Source organism: Anser cygnoides, chromosome 7 (genome assembly GCF_040182565.1).
Source record: "Anser cygnoides isolate HZ-2024a breed goose chromosome 7, Taihu_goose_T2T_genome, whole genome shotgun sequence".
Taxonomy (NCBI): Eukaryota; Metazoa; Chordata; class Aves; order Anseriformes; family Anatidae; genus Anser; species Anser cygnoides.
In genome coordinates, this window is record NC_089879.1 from 28,129,493 (window position 1) to 28,142,681 (window position 13,189).

The 13,189-nt window shown below is 37.7% G+C and overlaps 1 long non-coding RNA gene across 1 annotated transcript in view; it reads right to left on the minus strand.

Annotated features, from left to right (window-relative positions):
• Window positions 1-383: 383 nt before the first annotated feature.
• The window catches only part of LOC106031493 (uncharacterized), a 62,967-nt gene continuing 50,161 nt past the window's right edge, over window positions 384-13,189 (minus strand). Inside the window, exon 9 of the long non-coding RNA XR_001204319.3 lies at window positions 384-483. This is a non-coding gene — a long non-coding RNA (uncharacterized lncRNA). The remainder of the gene's footprint in view (window positions 484-13,189) is intronic.

The following is a 13,189-nucleotide window of genomic DNA, read 5'->3' on the forward strand; positions in this document are numbered from 1 at the left end:
GTTTCAGAAAGATCTAGATTTATCAAGCATGTGCACCTCACACGATTAGGTGTATTGAGTACCACAGCTGTAATAAGGACTAAGCTGCTTCATAAGAAGTATTTTGCGTCTCACTACTTTGATAGGAGACTCAGCTGTTTCCTAATCTGCAGTCAACTTCAGCACTTGGGAGAGAGTTGTATATGCTGGGTTTTACATCCCTTTTTTACCTTGCCTGTTTAACCCGCTCTTCAGGACTGGCTTTCCAAAGCACATCCATTTTCTTTGCCTACAGAACAGATTTATGTCATGAGAATAACTCATGTATCCTTAAATTTTTAATAAAATGTTGACAAGCATAAATAAATATGGATACCATGAAGGCTTGGAAAGTCCTGTAAGTAAATAGGGGGCTAACCTGAAAAGCATGAGGCTCAATTCCATCCTTTTATTGTCGGGTTGGTTCTATTCTCAGATCAGTTTTGGGTTTTGTTTCTACTGAGCCTGTAAACATATAATTGAATATTACTTAAAACTTCAAGTTGGGAACTTCTGCTCAGATCACACCCATTTTTCACATAAAATCAGCAAAATGAATGAGCTTTAAGAAAATTTTAGTATGGTCCAGGAAATTTAATATCACAGCCAGAAAAAGCTGCCAGATTCATGTTAGCTGCTTATTGCTACTTTCTTTTGGGGAAGTCATACTGAGCAGAAGAGGATACAGACAATAAGCAGTCACATTAATCCATCTCTTATTAGCCATAAGGTTCTTGATAAGGAATACCAAAGAATAGGCCAAACCCCTGGAAAAAGTAAAAAAGAGAGAGAGAGAGATGCGTCTGGCTCTACAAAAACTTTTAATGTCCTCAAAACTTTATGGCAGGTTACAACCAGGATAAATGTTCCACATCCCCTCATTAACTGTATGAACAAAAGTTTCAAACTCAAAATCTTCTGCTTCAGGAAGGATTTAAATAAGCGCTTCCACATCCTGAAGAGGTCAGTCTGGGATTCACACTCATGTGCTGGTTTTTACCGTCCTTGACAACTGCCCAGTTTAAAGCATTGGTTCTTACCATGACAATACTTTATGCTGATTTGTATCGTGGACTGAGAATCCAACAGGGAGATGCTGAGTGTCCTAGAGTAAGCTCATTTCAGCGTAAGCACCAGGCACTCAATATCCCTAAGTACTATGCTCCATTCATGCTGTATACATGTGACTCCTACTGAGTTCAACAATTCCTACAGTTTGTATCAAAGACACAAATTTCACCCATACATTTGTAAATTCTGTCCAGATCGGTCAGTTCTCTGGGTTTGAGATGGTGTACACTGCATTTATGTGTGAAATAGACCTAAAAATCTCACTAGATTTCTATATAACATGGGTGGAACAATCTATGCGCCCAAGTTTTCTTGCCAAAAACCTTAACATTCACTCCTGCACCCTAGCCTGTTAGGTGGCTTAACTGTCTCTTTGTGCAAAAGGTAGGTCTAATGAAAATTAATTCCTCCAAGTCACAAAGGATTTGAGGTTGTAGATCTGCAAAATGAAATCACATATTATTACTTAGGTTTCTCCTTTAAAGTAACCTTATAGTATCCCTTCATTAGGAACAGATTAGTCTAGCGAAGCTGGTATATGTTTTTTAATACAGGGAAAATTCACAGCTACACGTGCCTACACCTCAAGCACACTGGTAAACTGATACTTTGGTAGAGTTTAGCAAAGCTACTAATTCTCATTAAAAGATCAAGCCACCTTTAATTATTGATAGAAAAGTTGATTTTTAATAATGCAGAAATAATGGAGAAAAACTTTCCAATCCTATCAGCATCTGAGATTAAATATGGAGAACTACAGGGAAAAAAAGGCAGCTTCACTACTAGCGCTGTTCTAAAAGAGAGATTCTAATGCTCTGATTCTTTATGTGTTTGTTGGCTTATATCTATTTTTGGAAGAACATACTATACATTTCCACCTGACAAGTCACAATAAAATGATTAAATATATTATACCTAGCAATTACCACAGGACTTTGAGCTTTTCCAGGACATACTCAGGAACTGTCTTGACATAAGGATAACACACAGTTGACTGCTTCCAAAAAGCGGGAACCCACCCCCCCTGAAATAAAGAACCTCTGTTTTAAATTAAAACAAGGACTAGGTTTCCAAGGGCATGTGATCATTAATTTATAAAGGCCATGCTTATCAGGTGACATTAATGGAATCACTGACCTGCATCAAAAGTTGTGGAAAGAGCAAACTTGCGCTCTTTGAAACAAATAGGCTGGTGCAATCTCTTGGCCATAGAGACTACTTTAGCTTGTTTTGACCTGTGAAGTATCTCTATCCAAAATGATAACATGAAATCTTTGGTGACATTCTCATGAACCTTTAACTAAAAATGATGTTTCAATTCAGCTCTAGATGAAAACAGCTTAAAAAACCCTGCTAATATGAAGAACAAAAACTGCCCATTCCTGAGTAGTAACACCACACACAAACATTTTCTAGATCAAAAGTTGATCCCACGGAACTCAGGAGTGACCTTCACTTCTACTACCAGCCAGTGCTTCGGTATAAAAGCTGAGACCATATTTCTCCAGAGAATAAACCTGGGAAAATCATCCAGTTATGCCTGAAGAGTCCTCTTGTATTAGTATTAAGGAAGACTTTAAGGTATCTACAAAGAGTGAAAACCAGAAAGTCCGCTCAAGAAAATCAGCAATCATATTGTCTTGATCAAACGAGAGATGAAGGATGAGAATTCCAGGTTCTGATTTAAGATGTGCTGTCCTTCCAACCAGCATCCAGTGCTGTGGCTGTTACAACATATTGCAAACCTAGCCCTGCCCTGTCACCTCAGATGACCAGGAAGCGTATAAAAAACCCCACTCATCCCCATGAGAAAACACAATCCATAAGATCTTAGATGAGACCAATGCTGCAACCATGTCTAAGCAAAACCTGCCCATGTAGTAACAATTAGACCCTACTGAGACCAGTTATATGAACAATCACTATTATATCAGCATGGAACGAATGCAATGATTTTTACAGAGGAATTTGTTTTAACAAGAGTTAGATTAATTTTAAACTCACTGGAACTAGAATAACACAGAAATCTCCTGTTAAAATATGCCAACCTGGAGATTATGAAGTGAAAAAAAAATCTACCCAACATTGTTGGTTGTTTGTCTAAATTATCCCTTTTAATAACACCTTTGTTTCTGTTTACTCTTGAATGGACAGAGTAGTCAACTGGAAAACCAAGTAAATGCTTTTTGAAAAAAAAAAAAGGTCTGCAGGCCTCATTTGTTGAAACTGCCTGAACTGACATTTGATATGCTAGCAATTTGTGTTCCTACACATTGAGAACAGTTTCAGAAACTGGAACCATGAGGCTCATTCTAATTTATAAGTTTATATAATTTCCAATGTATTCTTTGGAGAATATGCAAGCTTTCAAAATCCATCCGTCACCTATACACTTTTAGATAAAAAGTCCAGTCAAATGCCTGTTATTTAATTTGTTCATAATGTAAAGCATCGGATGGAATTTATTATAGGAAAAAACAGTTATTTGCTGAGTAAAATCAATGAGATATACCTGTTAAATGCCCTTGGTCCATTTGTTTCACAGGCCTTCAAGCAAAACCAAAGCCTTACCAGCTCTTTTATTTACAATTTTTTTCTCTGCCTCTTTGGATACAAAACAGAAGTGAGATACAGAGATCTCAGCTAAAAATGATTTCAAAGTAGATAATTCTTGATTATCTATTATTGTTCATTTATAAATGTTAGTCAGATACTTACTTCACTGTACACTCAGTACTTTTATTCTATTGGTTGACATTATGTTTACACTATTAGAGTTACAGTGTTGTTAAAGATTAACATTGAAAATGTCTTGGGAAAAAAGTCTGGCTGCACTAATGTCATGTAAAGATAGTTAATGCTAAAACATCTCCATTACTTAGTTTACAAATATTTAAAACTAAAACCTAAACACAGCACCAACTTAATTGCTCCTATTACTCCATGAACAGGAACCAGGTGACCTTTTTCATATTAAATTAAATATTCACATATTTCAGTTTCTGTTCAGGGTCTAATACTCTCATGTCAGATGCAAGAACTAATGCAACCTTTTGCCTCTCTAAAGCATCAATGATTTAGATGATTATACACAGCTTTACAAAAAGCTTTAGCATAAACAGAAAATATCTTAACATAATCATCATAATTTTATTAAAATGACCAGACATGGTCTTCTTCACTGCATGTGAGTCTAAAGAGGGAAACTATTTCTGGGATCAGAAGCAAAATTTCATAACCCTTGATCTTCTTCAATTTTATGAAAAGGTAATGTATAGAGGAATTTCCTGCCAATTTAGCAGTGCAACCTTTCCATACAGGGAAATTCCCACATCTGAATGAGAAACAAGATTATAGGTCAGTCAATGGAAAGGAGGAAGGAGCTAGATGAGAGATAAAAAGTGGTAGTTATGTGAAAATAAATTCTCCATAGCTTTCCTGGTTCTTACAAATACTGCTCTAATGGGCTAAAAAGGCAACACTTTGCCTTTTATGAAATAGACTTAGAGGCTAGTTCTTAAATGCCATAGGTGTTATAGCTGTCACGCAAAATTATGTGCTGTTCTTATTTGCTATTATCATTACCAGATATCATCCCTGACATGACAGTGTGATACAAATGCCATGCCGTATCAGTCCAATGTAGTTTTGAAGTCTGTGCCACTCCATTTGGACAGCAGACACAAAAAAAGATAACACTGAAGCCAGGGGTAAACAAACAATGTGCTAACATTGCTTCTTTCTTTCTTGTCTTAATGAGCACTAAGGTTTATGTTTCTACAAAAATTTCTATAGCTAAAACAAGGAGGAGACCTCAGCTTCGAATCAATTCTGCAGCTCTCTTTCCATTTCTAGGAAAGAAGAGTCGTCATGGAAATGCAGATAGAGAGTTAATGAGTATGGAATTCTCTTGAACAATTTCACTGGAGCAGATAAGTGCTGCAAGAAAACAGGATGTGGAAATTAGATTAGAAACGGGCTAAAATGTAAAAAAATGTTTTTAGACGCTAGACAAAACTTATTGCTAGAGAAGCTCAGATGAATGATTAGCTGTTGTTTCAAATAACAGCACTATAACAAAGTTCAAGCAGTTTCAAGCTGAGAGCTCCAATCAATCAATCAGTACATACATACACAAATAAATTCATGAAATCAAAGCTCGTCTTGTGGCTCCTACAGAAATTTGCTGATTTTGAACCAAATATAGACGATGCTATTCCCCTTCTCTACCATCAAAGGCTGACTGCTGACAACAAGGCTATTCCACTGCAAATACTTCATGGCTGAAAGGATACATGAAGTTTTTATAGGCCTGAGACTTTAAATTTGGCAGTCAGACTGTAAAAAAGGATGAGTTCCAGTTATTCAGAAAATGATTTAGCTTGTCAGGAGTCTCTGCTCTGATTCATGTCTATACAGTGCTATGAAATATACCCTCAGTTTGTACTACAAAAAACAAAGATTTACTCCAGCTGCCTTCAGATAAGCAGACCCTCTGGGAACAGAGGAGAACTGGAAAATATCCCTGAGACATTAAATATTAAGGAATTAAACCACAGAGGTACTGAATTGGTGTGAGTAGAAGTGCTGTAAAATCACAGCCTAATCATGACAGAAAGCAATCCACACACACTTGGCACAGCATGGGGCATCTTTGGTGGAAAGAGGAAAGGAGGGGTGCTGACACTTCTCAGTCCTCCTAGTGAATTGCTAGGGATACTAGAAATTATGGAAAATTTTTAGCAAATAGACTCAGAGTGGTATCAACAGGCTGAAAACAGTATTTCTCTCTAAACATGATTAGAGTGATTTGCAGATTTCCAGTAAATCAAATTCAGAGTCCCTACAAATCCTGCCTAGGACCATATCGATCTGCCAGAGACACCACAGCTTTCTGATGTGTGCTCCAGTACAGCTGCAGAGGTCAGGCTTCCAGGTTCACTGCCACAAAGCTGGCAAACGTTTGGGCTGAGCCTCCTGACCATCATGAGAACTTTAAGACTTCCACTCTCCTTGCTTGTCAGTACAGCCTTGAAGTTGGCAGCCCACAGTCTTTAACAACTTTTAGGGAGGCTACTCAGAGTTAGAGAGGTCACAATTTCCAAAAGTTTCCAAAACTCAAAGACAGATCTGTCTCCCAACAACAACATCCTCAGAACAATAACCAGCTGCTGACTAATTATATTCATGGTATCTTCCAAAATGTTTCTTGTGTATTTTATTTCCAAAACATCATACCTCAGCTAGTCAAACGTTTGAGGTAAACATGATCTGCAGGGAAAAACTGAAAAAAAAGTTTAAAAAAAATAAAAAAAAACAAGACATCTAGAGTCTTAAGGGACTAGACTTAAATAGAAGAGAAACACTTTTCTATTTATTTGCCTGTTCACATACTCATCCAGCAGCAGCGAATGATAGAGAAGTCAGACCCATTTTCCCTACTCAGTTCCAGCCATGCATGATACTCAGGCTTATTCGTTTTAAGATATTAAATGAAACTATGAATCAATAAGTATCCAAAGAAAGTCTGCTAAAGAAAAAGAAAGTGTTCCTGTTCTAATAACTGCTGTCACTTGTTTATTCTTTATGCCACTGAGGTTTTTTTCTTTTAAATTGATATGTTTACACTTTGAAGTATACAGCAAGCAGATTGTGTATCCACATAACGTTAAAAATTGCTTGAAAGTGTTAATTAACTCGTTTATTTTTCCTTACAATTAATAAAGTCCAGAAGGGTACGTAATCAATAATATAAGTGCATGTATTACACAATACATCCAGAAGGAGAGACACTGGTCTTTTACTTTAGTGAGAGCAAGGCACAGATGATGAAGCTATAACTGCAACAAGGCTGTCATTGTGGTTCAGCCGAAGGGCCTCTGTGTTCTTAGAGGTTAGGTAGTTATTTCTACCAGAACAGAGTTGTGAAAATGAGTGACATCATTGTTTTTTCTGTATTTTCCTGCAGGGATAATTCACCTGTCACTACAAATCCAGACAACCAGAAATAGAAAACCATTTCTAACTGTATCTGTTCAGCATTTCTTATCAGGAAAGAGCTACTGTGGCAGTGCCACCTTTCTGCAAGCAGTAGGCAAAGGAGAATATAATTGTAAGGGAAATGCTAAGTTTCTCACACACAACCTACCATTTTCTTTTCAAGAAAATCTACAGAATACTTTATTGGTGACAGAATTCATTGCATAGATTGCATTCCCTTCATCTTCTTCCTGGGCATCCCTTGATAGCTGGTGGTCAGATGCACAATTTTTCTTCAACTAAACATATTATTACAACAAGCAAATAACAGTCATAGCTGTGAAGTGTGATTAGTCCACACAGTTCTCATGGCTTTAAATTCAAGAACAGCCCCATCACAGTTATAAAAAAAAAATAAAAAAAATACTGCTCTTATGGTACAGGCTATATGCCTGTCTATTCCATCCTCTACATCAGTGTAAGTTCATGATCTATAGTGCATGATGATCCTGTACAAAACAGAATACCAGGTGCAATACTAAGAGATCATAATTCTGGACTTGATTGTATCAGTATAAAGAGAAAAGCAACGGAAAGCAAAGAAAAACAACCTAAATGCATATCTGCACATCTACTAAATTGCAAATGGGATTTGTTTCTCTACAAAGCTCATGTAATATATATATATGGAAATGCAGTACATGATTTCAAAATATAATTATATCTGCATTGGATGTTTTTGTTGGCATGGGTCTAGTTGAGAGTTCACAGAGATGTGATCCTCTCCTAACACAATGTGCAGCAAAAGGCACTAAAATAAACAAACTGATGCCTGCAAAGCTATTCTTGACAGGCAATGTCAAGACTCAATGGGTGTGTGTGCACATGCATGTATGTGTAGGTGTGTATGGGTCTGTACGGGGTGTGTTTTGTCACTAGAGATCATACTCATACATTTTTTCTGAACAGCACAGTACACATGTATATTGATATGGACAGTGTTCCTAAGAAAGTATCTAAAATAAGCTATTCACAAGGTATTTTAATGCTGCTGAATTGCTTCAGCGTACTTTAAGGAGTAGGCTTACTAATGAAGAAAGACAATCTGAAATTCAATCACTATTATTCTCTTATTACCAACATCAGATCACATGTTCTTTCCAGGAGAATATCATACAAGCAGTCCAGATTTTAACAGAAAAATGTATGGTACCTTTAAATAGCAACATTATCCTCATATTTCCTTAACATAATTTTAGTTAGGAATCTGAAACGTAGTAGTGGCCTTGCAAATTCTTTCTGTTCTCTTCTGAAAAGATTGCAAATCCTACCACAGCAGTACAGGAGTTGTTGGGCAACCAGACGTCTTGCAGTTTCAAAGTATTAAAATTTACATTGCCTGCATTTCCCTCACCTAATGTAAGTAAATGGATGATTTTTAAAATTGCTATGCATCCCATATGGTTAGCATTAAAATCCCAAAGAAATGTAGTCTGTCCAGGGTGCCACTTCATGCTTCAAATGTCTTTCTGTACAGTCATCTCCTGATGCAGCCTACACCTTGTTTGATTATTTCCTAAAAAAATGGGAATATGAGCACTCAGAAATGTGGAATAACAGGTTCTGGGGAAAGCTGCTTGGGTTACCTCACTTCTCTGAGCACACCTTGGTGAAAGTTAAAATGTCAGTTTAGCCAAACACCTTTCATATGCAACAAATGGTTCTAAAATGTCAGCAAGTAGCACTCATGCATGTCTATTCTCCTGCTTCTTCTGATGCAATGTCTAAGAAGACAGGCTCAAACTGATGTAATAGTATACAACAAAAACACTTGGGAGAGGCAGAAAATGTAGCCTGGTCACAAAGGCAGGAAGGAAGGATGACAGAATATACTGGACTGCAATCCAGTGTACATCCTGGCCTCACGGTAGGATTCCTGTCAGTTGGTCTTCCAAAAGCACCCATCAGGCAGTGCCGTCCCCCTATAAGCCCTGCTACAGGGCACCCATGCTCCCTCTACAAAAAAAAAAAAAAATAAATAAAAAAAAAAAAAAAAAAAACAAGCACTCTGGCTTGCTGCAGCAGATGCCTTTGAGTCTTGAAGCCCTTGAAAGAGAAGAACACCAAGAAAGTACGACCACGCATAGTCAGATGAATGCCCCATCAGACTCAGGGAGGATCCCAGGCATGTGTGGTACAGCTTAGGCAAGTTCTTTTGCCAGAACTTAGGCAGCACAAACCTATGCCAACACCCGTGAACTGGCCCATAGACTAAGGCTCTTGGAGCCAGGACATTGGAGACCGCACACAGCGTGAGCCAGATCCCCTCTGAGCTTTCACCCCCCCATTTGTAAGAGAGATAACGGTCCCCCCTCTGCTTCTGAACTATCATAATGCCACTGACAGCTCACATGTCTAAGGCAGTACCATGTGTGAGCCACTGCCTGCCTCTGTCTCCAACTTCAGCTTCAAAACAGCCCTGGGCAAAGCTAGGCTCAAGTCTAAGGGTGGCATTTTTAAGACAGATGCTGCACCACACCCTGTGGCAATTCGAGTGCAGTGCCACTGCAGGAAGGAGCAGTGTGTGTGTGTGTGTGTGTAAGTTTATTTTCAGCTCTCCTCTTAATCTGCTTTCTTTGATTCTGTTAGTATCCACCATCCGTGTGTATAACAGGTGGCACAAGTAAAATTTCCTGCCTCCAGAACAAGTATTACTTTCTACCCAGTTAAAGATGGTGTTACTCTCATATAAATACTCTGAAAACACCCAATGTTCTTGTTAAGAGAACACAGTTGTAATGTATCTTTTTTTTCAGGCTTGGAATATAAATTTTCTTTTGTCTTTTCCTCTTGTTCTTTGAGCTGAATTCTCCTTTAACATACATTGCAGCTGTTTTCTTGTCAAATTACTGGACCGTGTGACAAAGTCCTGATTTGGCACTTCAGCCTATGAGTAAACGTGAAAGAAAACTTGATTTAAATTAGAAGACAAAATACTAAAAAAATATGACTGGCTGAGACTGTACGTTAACAGCAAAAGCCCAGCCCCACATTTTCCATCTAGCTAAGTAGGAAGTATCTGGTTATTCCTGAAGTGCAATTTTACATTAAACATTAAACAAAACTTTTTTATTTGCAGCTCCATCCTTAAATCTGGATCAGATTCTTTACCAGAAACATATGAAAATTGGGTCAGAATCACAAAACAGCTATCACTGAGGGCCAATTCTTAAGAAAAACTGAACAGCAAGCCAACAGAAATCTTAGCAACAAAATTCTTTTTAAAATGTCCCTTCTCTAAGCTCAGCTTGTTCAGACACTTAGTTCTGCTTGAGAAGAGCTAATCCTGCATCAACTACATAATATAATTCCAATAGTTAGGGGTAATCTCAATCTACATTTTTCAGCCCAGGCATTTGAAGGAACCCTTAAATTTTTATATCTTCATTTATATCAAAAGAGTTATACTGGATGTTTTCCACACTTAGTATACTTAAGATTGTCTCAGAATGTGTTTGCCTATTCGGACCTCTGGTATCTTTTTGTTAGGTGTTTGCTTTGAAGATGAGGGGAATTTGACTGTCTATTCTATTTTGATATCTTTAGAGTTTCTGTTCCAAAATGAAAACATGACCCAAGAATAACCCTTATAGCAAGGGGTACCTTCACTACAGCTTGCCTAACAAACATCAGCAGCATTTGATGTATAAAAAAGGAAGGAGTGAGCAGTAGGGTCCAAATGTCCAATTTTCATCCTCAGCTTATGTTATTTCTTCTGTTAATGAACATTTATACAATTGTAATTACTCAATATAAACTCTAAATCATGCACATTTACTTGCAGCTGTGCCACTAATCCTATTTATATCTTTGGGATAATTTATTTTTACTGAACAAAAATGTGATTGAAGTATTTCAAGACAATAAAAATGTGCTACTAATAACAAACTATGCTACAAACCTGCTCTTCGGTGTTATCACTTGAGCATATCACTTACTATAACAGTATCAAAGACAGGCAATCCTCCAAGTTATCTACTAAGCCCTGTCCAAATGAGAAAAAGACTAGACCATTGTGTCATGAATTTTCCATTGTCTCCATTTTTATTCACTACTCTCTTTTCATCTCTAACTACTTGTTAAACTGTGTTCATTCAATTACTGAAATCCAGCTGGTTGAAATGTATCCAGTTGGGCTTTTATCATCTTATGAACTTTTTTTTAAGAGAGGTCTTCAATGACTTTAGCTGTTGTTCTTGCAAGTCTCTTTCACTCACACTAGATAATGTGAGGTTATCTTTGTGAAACCTATCCACAAACTTGACTCCAGTTCAATTGTATGCAAACTTCCAGGAGGGAAAAATGCATTGCTTACACAGTGAGAACACTTAGCATTCATTTTGCTACCTTCTAATAGCCTTTTATATTAAATGCTTTTAAAACTGTCTTAAACAGAACCAGATGTTTACAGAAATTCTCTCTGATTGCTGTCCAAATGAAACTATCTTCCTCCCTTTCTCCAGACTCCTTTTATCATTAAATAATGCACTGAAAAGGAAATATAGAACATGCTATGACTGCCAGAATTAAACAAGGGGCAGATGGAAAGAAAATTAAATTAGATTATTAAAGGGTTTTTTTTTCGTGTGTGTGTGTGTGTTTTGTTTGTTTGTTTGTTTTTTTGCTATCCAGTCTCTCTTTACACCTTCTATAGTACGTATGTTGATCCTGAAAGTACATGGTTATTCATTACAGTTTCTTTATGGGCCATTTAAACACAGGTTTCTTTCTTTACTTTTGTTTATAATTTGCTGTGACCAGACTTCCATTTTCACTTCTGGGGTTGACCTGGGCAGGCCCAGAAAAAGAAAAATCACTCTTAAACACTCCCATGATGTCCACTTTTGTGCAAACCAAAGGTAGAAACCACGTAGATTACTTAATTTAGTCTGTGTACAACACTACAACAGAACACATGGACTAGGCATTAACCTGCACAGCCATTGCTTTCATCATAACAGCAGCAATACAGCCCAGCAGCAATTCTGTAACTCAGCAGTAGCATCGACAGCCTGATAAAAACAACCAGAATAAACAGAGGGAGACTGAAACCCATGTTTCTCAACTCCCCAGTCCCTCTGAGTGAGACCCACAATTCATCTTTGTCACTGTTTTACTTCATATTTCCCGTGAACAGCAGTGACAGGACTCAGTGCAGACCAATGGCCTGATGTAACTTGGAGGCAGATAGCAGAACAGAGTGACAAAAGCAGAACCCTTAGCACAGTTTTTCGAAATCTGTTTATGTTCTTTTGGCTGGTCTTTGCTTCAGCTTTGGCTGATAAGGAACCGTACTAGCTAGTACCCCAGTCTCAGGATCACTGATCAAGACCTTTGAGCGCTCCTGTTACACACGCAGCAGGAATGATAGGTATTTCCTTAGTACAGGTACGAATAGAGAGAAATGCTGCTAAACCAGTGCTCTTGGCACCTCGAATTCCAAGTGTAAGCAGTACTTCATGATACTACCTCTTCCCTGCCATGCTCCCACCAAATGAAATGGAAATTCAACCTTTAATCTCACTGTAAGCAAGATCAGTACGTCCGTTTAACCGTGAGTGTTACTCAACAAGCTCTACCTACAACCTCATTAACTTCAGTGGGGATTACACAGAGAATACTTGCAACATAGGGCTTGTTACCAATTATCAGTGCCGGGTAATGTGTAACAATTGCCCTCATTAAGATCACAGCTCACAAATGGAAAGTAACATCCTAAACTTCAGGAGGCTGAGGTATCACCATGGTGAATGCAGAATAAGAGCAGAGAGAAATCGCTTTGAACAGAGCCCTACTGCAGCAATTACCCACCTCAGAGGAATGTTACTTCATTAAGCAGGAAATACATCAAGGCTATTATCCTCCGAGTTCTACATCATAAATGAAATAGCTGAGAGGTATTTCTTTTGCTCTCTATCTGCTTTTTTATCTGCTGATAGGAATTCAGCTGGAAACAGCTGTAAATAAAGAATGTACAAAAGAAGCATAGCTCCACACAGTGCACTAATTTTTTCATTGCTCTTGGAGCACCTTAAGGATAAATGACATTGAACACTCAGAT